Raw genomic sequence first — 6,956 nt, forward strand, 5'->3', positions numbered from 1 at the left:
CAACATTCAGCGTCATTTAATGTCCATAAGTTCTAGTATTACGAGAGAGGGACTAAAACTTTCTCCACATGATGCCTAATTTTATGCACTTCTATCATGCCTCCTCTTATCTGCCTTTTCTCCAAGAAGCCCCACATGTTGTAACTTTCCTCATAGGTGTAACTTTTCTTTGAAGGTGGAACAGGGAACCTCGTGATCCACATAACTACACAGACCTTTTTGTGGGATTAATCCGTGAATCACTTCTGTCAACTTCAGCTTTCAAACATCTTCAGGCTACTCTTAGGAAAGTACCTACATGCCCAGGAATGCTCTTGTGAATTTCCTGGTCCTGGTTTCAAGACACCTTGGGATTGTAGCGAAGAGTTTGCTTGATCAAGCAACCAATTTTAGCCGTCTGTTACCAGTGAAACAGCATAGAAGGTGCTCTGCTGCAGTCTTATTGTATGTTGTTCCGGTTAATGTCAGAAATTCCAGGAACTGGAGAAACATCATTGCTCCTTTCCGTGCAAAAGTCACGTAAGAAGAGCCCTGCTGGATATAATCGAGTATTTGTTTACCATGGTGGTCACTGAGATAGGAAGGAAGGAAGGGCTTTATAACGAGCTAGGCCATTGGCCTATCTAGCTCATTGACCGGTGTCAGCTCTTACTTGTTCGTTTGTTTTTTGATTTCTATCCCACCCTTCCTCCCAGTAGGAACTCTTCAAGGTTTCAGACAGGGTGTCTCTTAGCAGTGGTGGCTGGTGCCTGTTGGTGGGGCGGAAGGCAGGGGAGCCCAACAGTAGGCAGAGCCAGAGGCAATGGTTGGTGGAGCCAGAGCCAATGACAAGCAGGGGCAACCAATTCCAGTTTAGTCCCCATCCGTCTCCATGCTGTGCTATACAAGGACAACACATTAAAGAGGAAGCTGACAGGCAGTGCCATTTCTGGACTGGTACTATGTAAGAAGGCAGGCAGGTGAGGGCTGGTTGAGGGCAGACCGAGGTCGGCGGGGCAGACTTACCTGGAGATACTTTCCCAGACTTACCTGGAGATACTGGGGACTGAGCCTGGGACCTTCTGCATGCAAAGCAATTGGGAAGTTCACCAGTAGATCATGAGAACAGAAATCCTCCCCTGCTGTTGATCACAAGTAACTGGTGTTCGATGGCATGTGGTCTCTCGCTTTGGAAGCCATTTAGCCATCAGAGGCAATAGCCATTGACGTCAGTGAAAGTAAAGCTGCATCTCACACTGCAACTCCTGTCATCCCTGACCATTGGCCATGCTGGCTGGGATTGATGGGAGTTGGGAGTCCAACAGCATCTGGAGGGCCACAGGTTTGCCATCCATGTGTGTGTAGGGGAGAGACTTGGACCTGATTTACACATGCAGCAGAATGATGGGGAGTTCAGAGAGAACGCAACAGAGTATATCACCTCAGGCTGCAGGTGGGGGAATCATTTATGAATGCTTTCCTAGATTTTTTTTAATCCCTGCACATAGAAAAGTAGTGCATCTGGGCGAGCTGGCTCACACCTTTCTACCTGGTGTGCTAGGATGTGTGCTTTGAACCTGCTGGAAGTTTGTTTACATGGGGGGACATTCCGGAATGGCATCACGTGACTGAAGCCTAAACTGGTACATTCCACTCACCATCTTAAGATCCCAACCTCCTCCTCCCTGCATTTTGCTCCATCCTTGGCAGTTTCTGCTCACCCATCTGCTGCCTGCTGCTGATACTTTAAGGGCTTTTAAAAAGTGCACATAAAATGCTTGTGCAGGTTGATAACATCATGTGACGTTTGGTGCTAAGGTTGAAAAGAATATGTATGGCATTCAACTAACGTTTTTGCGCTAGTGCTAAAATTAGTGCTAGTGCAATAGGGTTCCCCCCACTTCTCCCCAAATGAGTGCCCCATACCATCCCCAAACCTGCTCTGAAGGATTGGGGAACCTCAAGAAGAGATTTAGGGAACATGCAGGGGAGGAGAGAGGGAGATCATTGTTGCGCAGATGGAATGATTGCCTTACACTGCATACAAACCTATTTACCAAAACTTTACAGAGTCGGAGTGTCTAATTATTAGTGGTACTGCTCCTTCTCTGATTGTTTCTATTTTTTTCTTGTTGATTTTGTTGCTGAAATGTTTTTATTTAATTCATGAAACAAGATATAACCTCCTCTGTATATGCTTGGACAATAATTCCCAAATTCCAAAACAAATGTTCATAAATTGAAGCATTAATAGGCGAGTCAGATGGATTCTGCAGGGACAGTCTCAAGGAGAATTTGCAAATATATCTTTATACCTGGTTATTCGGAGATCTTTTGGGGGACAAATTTACCATCTAAATTGTTTGTGCTATCATTTCCTCAGTGTGGAGCTCCACAAGGCTCAAGCAGCCTATAGTTTTCTGAGTTAATATTATGGCTAGTCTACATTTACTTTTGCTTTAGTTTGTTCATTGGTGTATGCTGGCAAGAGGCACCTCTCCATGAGAGAGCAATCCCTCCTGTTGATAAGTACAATACCAGCTTCCTGTTTGCTGGGTAAACTGTGAGAGACGGTCCCAGCCGGCTGTCGTGTAATGGGACTTCCTGTATATTAACAGCTTGTATAGATATATTCATTTTCATTGAAAGAATCCAGCTGCGAGCTCCAAAACAAGGAAGCAATTTGCTCTCCAGGAGTTTTGTGTAGGAATTTGAAAATGGGGGGGGGGGAGAAGAAGCACGCTTTTGTGTGTGGGATTCAAAGGAATGTATGAAGAGCTCTGCTGGATCAGGTCACAGGACCAAAAAGCCCGCCATCCTGCTTCTCACAGTGGTCACCAGTGGGAGGCTTATGAGAAAGGAATGAAAGCAATATCCTTCCTCAGTTGCTTGTCCCCAGCATCTCTGTTCATAGATTTACTGCCCTTGACTATGGAGGCTCCATCAGTTGTTAGCCTATCCGATTTACTTGTTCATTCAAAGCAATTATACCCTTCTCTTCAGCTGGAAAGGCTCCCGGAGCATATCACAGACAGTGGCGGCTGGTGGCTCCATGTCAGTAGGGCAGTGGAATCCACTCCAGGTTTTAGTCCAAACTTTAAAGCACTTTGGACAGATCCTTGAAAGTTCAGACTAAAACCCAGAGCGGATTCCACTGCCCCACTGACATGAAGTCACCAGCAGCCACTGATCGCAGATCAATAAAAGCAATATAACCCCTGCCTTAACAGTCTGAAAAGACATGACACAAATGGGAAAAAAGGATGAGGAGGGAAGAGGAAGAGAAGCGAACTCAGGCACCAAAAGGGTGCGGCCTTGGCATGCAGTGCTAGGCAAGCCCCAATAATTGTCTAATTGTCGGAGCTTACAAAGCACCATGCATGAGGCTTTCAAACCACCTTTTAGCCCAGCTGCTGCTTTTCCCTCCCCACCCGTTATCATAAATGACATCAAGTGAAAGGCAGTTGGACTTGGTGTAGCCAAAGCGGCCTCGCAGGGCAAATGGGACATCCTGGTGGATCTAATCAGGCCTGTGGGCCACAGGTTCCCTGGTGTTCTAGGACCTTGTTGTAATCTTCCAATGTCCCATCACTCCCATGGCACCAGGAAAGGCTCAAGGCAGCCCCACTGGTATCATCAACCCCCCCGTCCCAAGCAGATGGTTCTGTTGTTCTTTCTTGCGGGGCAGTTGGTTCTGAAAGCCCAGTAGATGCTCAGCAGGTGAGAGCAGCAGGGAGTGGAGACAACCGTGACTCCCTGTCTCTTGCTGCTTATCTTCCTCACAGGGCAGTTGGGACAGATGGCCCTGGTGAAGTGGGGAAGAGAGGTCCAGCCCAGCCAGCTATGCCTTTGATAGATTTTAAAGCCATCTAACTAAGTGAGTAGAGAGCGAGTGTGGTGTAGCGGTTAAGGTGTTAGACTAGGACCTGGGAGACCAGGGTTCGAATCCCCACAGAGACATGAAGCTCACCGGGTGACCTTGGGCCAGTCACTGCTTCTCAGCCTCAGAGGGAGACAATGGTAAACCCCCTCTGAATATTGCTTACTGTGAAAACCCTATTCATAGGGTCGCCATAAGTCGAAATCGACTTGAAGGCAGTCCATTTCCATTTTCAACTATGTGAGTGGCCACCATTTCAAGTTGGGGCAGTGAATTAAGAAATATTTCCAAAGGTCTGCTCCAAACCTGCTGCCAATGAATGATCAGTGATGCCGCCCAAACTTAGGATTGGTCAGTTCAAAGGCCAAATTTGACAGGTCCAAATATAGCTGGATGTGAACTGAGTTTGGCCGTCTCTTTAGCGATAGCTAAAGGGCTATCAATGGCTACTAGCCATGATGGCTGTGCTCTGCCACCCTAGTCAGAGGCAGCATGCTACTGAAAACCAGTTGCCGGAAGCCTCAGGAGGGGAGAGTGTTCTTGCACTCAGGTCCTGCTTGCGGGCTTCCCCCAGGCACCTGGTTGGCCACTGTGAGAACAGGATGCTGGTCTAGATGGGCCACTGGCCTGATCCAGCAGGTTCTTCTTATGTTCTTATAGCCAATGTTCTTGTAATTCAGTCCAAGATTGGGTTTAGTTTGCAGTTTGTGCACATATGCATTCAGCATGATTAAGTATAATCCTATGTATGTTTACAAAGAGGTAAGCCCCACTGAGTTTAGTGGGACTTACTCCTGAGGAAGTGAGTATAGGATTGTTGCTCTATCTCTGTCCACTGCTCCAGAGCTTTGCCATCGGCATAACTTTCCCTTGAGCACCAAGGCCACTACCCTCTCCAGGATGAAGTTTGACATGGAGACAACAAGCCAAATGCTCTTCGGCAAAACATTATCCGCCAGTCCAAGAAAGCATATTTTAGGGCAGGCGTGGGGAACCTTTGGCCCTCCAGATGTTGCTGAACTACAATCCTCATCATCCCTGGCCGTTGGCCATGCATGCTGGAGCTGATGGAAGGCGTAGTTCAGCAACAACTGGAGAGCCAAAGGTTCCCCACACCGTTTGAGGAGCAGAAAGTTTTCCCCAAAGGTCCTCCCCGATCTCTTTCATTGGATGACCCCAAATTCTAATCTTACGGGAGAGGAAGAGAATCGGCTTTCTTCACGCCATGCATTGTTTTATTAGACTATCATTTCTGCCCAGTTGCATCTTTTTTCTAAACTAAAAAGCCTGAAACAATGTGTTAGTGTTTGTTTTTATTGGTTTTAATCTAAGTCACTTTTGTAAGGTGAGCAACTAACAACCAACCGATTTGTAGCATTTTGATGCCCCACTTTTAAGAAATGTCACTTTTGTTCCTTCTATTTCTGGTCTTTATCCAAAATGGCACCACCCACACTCCAGAGGGAGATGTTAGCAGGCTCGTGGGAACTTCCTTGACCTCTAGGGTTGCAGAAGCAGATTTTCTTTTACAGGAAAAAAAAAAATCCTAACAGCACAATCCTAATCCCCCCACCCATGTTGATAGCCAGAGTGGTGGTGGATGATGTGGAGTGTGGAGAGAAGTGCTGCTGGCTGGGAAGCTCTGCCATGGTCATGATCCAGCCTTGCCTACTTGCGTGGAACGCTACTGCTCACAGTACCCAGTGGAAAGCCCTGAAACAGAGCCCCATTGATCCCCTGTGGGGGAGAGTCCCTGGGCCCCTCTGCTATGACAGCCTGGAGCTGGCATAGCGCACACACACACACACACACATCTAAAAATCATTTCTCACCTTCTGCCCTGGCCAGCATGAGCTAGCAGTAGATCCACCACTCTGCTCCTTCTTGTCCCCCATTGGGAATACTCTACGGGGGAGTGGGTGGGAGAAACAGATGAAACTCCTAAAACAACCCAATGTGGACGGAGCATGCTCAGTGGCCACAGAATGCTGACTGTTGGTGAGGAACAGAAAACCAGGTGGGAGTGGGAAAGGAAAGGAGTGGTTGGAAGCCCAAACAGCAAGCACTCCACCATCCACCGTAGCTCAGTGGTTAGAGCATCCCAGGTCCAATCCTCAGCCTCTCCAGGTAAGTTAGGGACAGACTCCCTGTCTGAACCCCTGGAAAGCCGGTCAATGTAGACAATACTGAGCTAGACGGACCAATGGTCTGACCAGGAATAAGTCAGCTTCCTGAGTTTACACTGCAGTATTTTGGTGCCAGCCTCACTTGGGATCCCTCTGCTGTTTCTCCTCAACAGAAGCCTCCACGTTCATGTAGAAATGTTGCTTTAGGGTAATCATCCTAAGAAATGTGGTCGGTTTGATCGGGACTGGCCAGGAGGCCTCAGCAGTTGAGAAAGGATGTGACGGCTTTGTCACTGGGATGGAAGTTAGCGTTTTGCTGATAACACTTGACAAGTGGGCTGAGAACAGGGCCCTGGGCTCTTGCCAAGGTTGGGAACCTTGACAGCTTCTGAAGTATGTGTGAAGAAGCGAGGCTCCCATTCCACAGCAAAGCCAAAGCCTGAAAAAGAGATGGGGGAGGGATGTAGGAATTTTCAGTGTGTGTCTGTGTGTGTGTTGGGCTTCTTTCCAAATTGTCTTAAACTAGTTTGGCACAGATCATCAGCAAGTAAACGTACCAAGCATTCACTACCATGCTTTTTGAGAAGTACACATTCATTTGCAAAATGCAAGAAAAGAATGTGCCGGACAAACATGTGCCGTCCCTTCCTGCCGCTGCTACAATGCGCAGAGAATAGATATCAATGAGTTATGTCCAACAAGCATAATCCTCCCATCAGACCTGTTTATTTTGGTTGAGCTTTGTGAATAACAGTGACGGCTGCCAAACAGTGATTTTTTAATATATATATATATATACCTGGCCTTCTGGGGAGAGAGGCATAAACAGAATGTGGAGGCTGCAAACTATGAATGTGTCAGGGTGGTAAAACCTGGTGGGATTTGGAAGGACGACGTCAAAGGGAGATCCTAGAAGCCTTGGGTGGCTCAGAGATGGACTTCAGTCTGCCAAAAATGGGCAGGTTTGTGTG

The sequence above is a fragment of the Rhineura floridana genome, chromosome 10 (assembly GCF_030035675.1).
Source record: "Rhineura floridana isolate rRhiFlo1 chromosome 10, rRhiFlo1.hap2, whole genome shotgun sequence".
Lineage (NCBI taxonomy): Eukaryota > Metazoa > Chordata > Lepidosauria > Squamata > Rhineuridae > Rhineura > Rhineura floridana.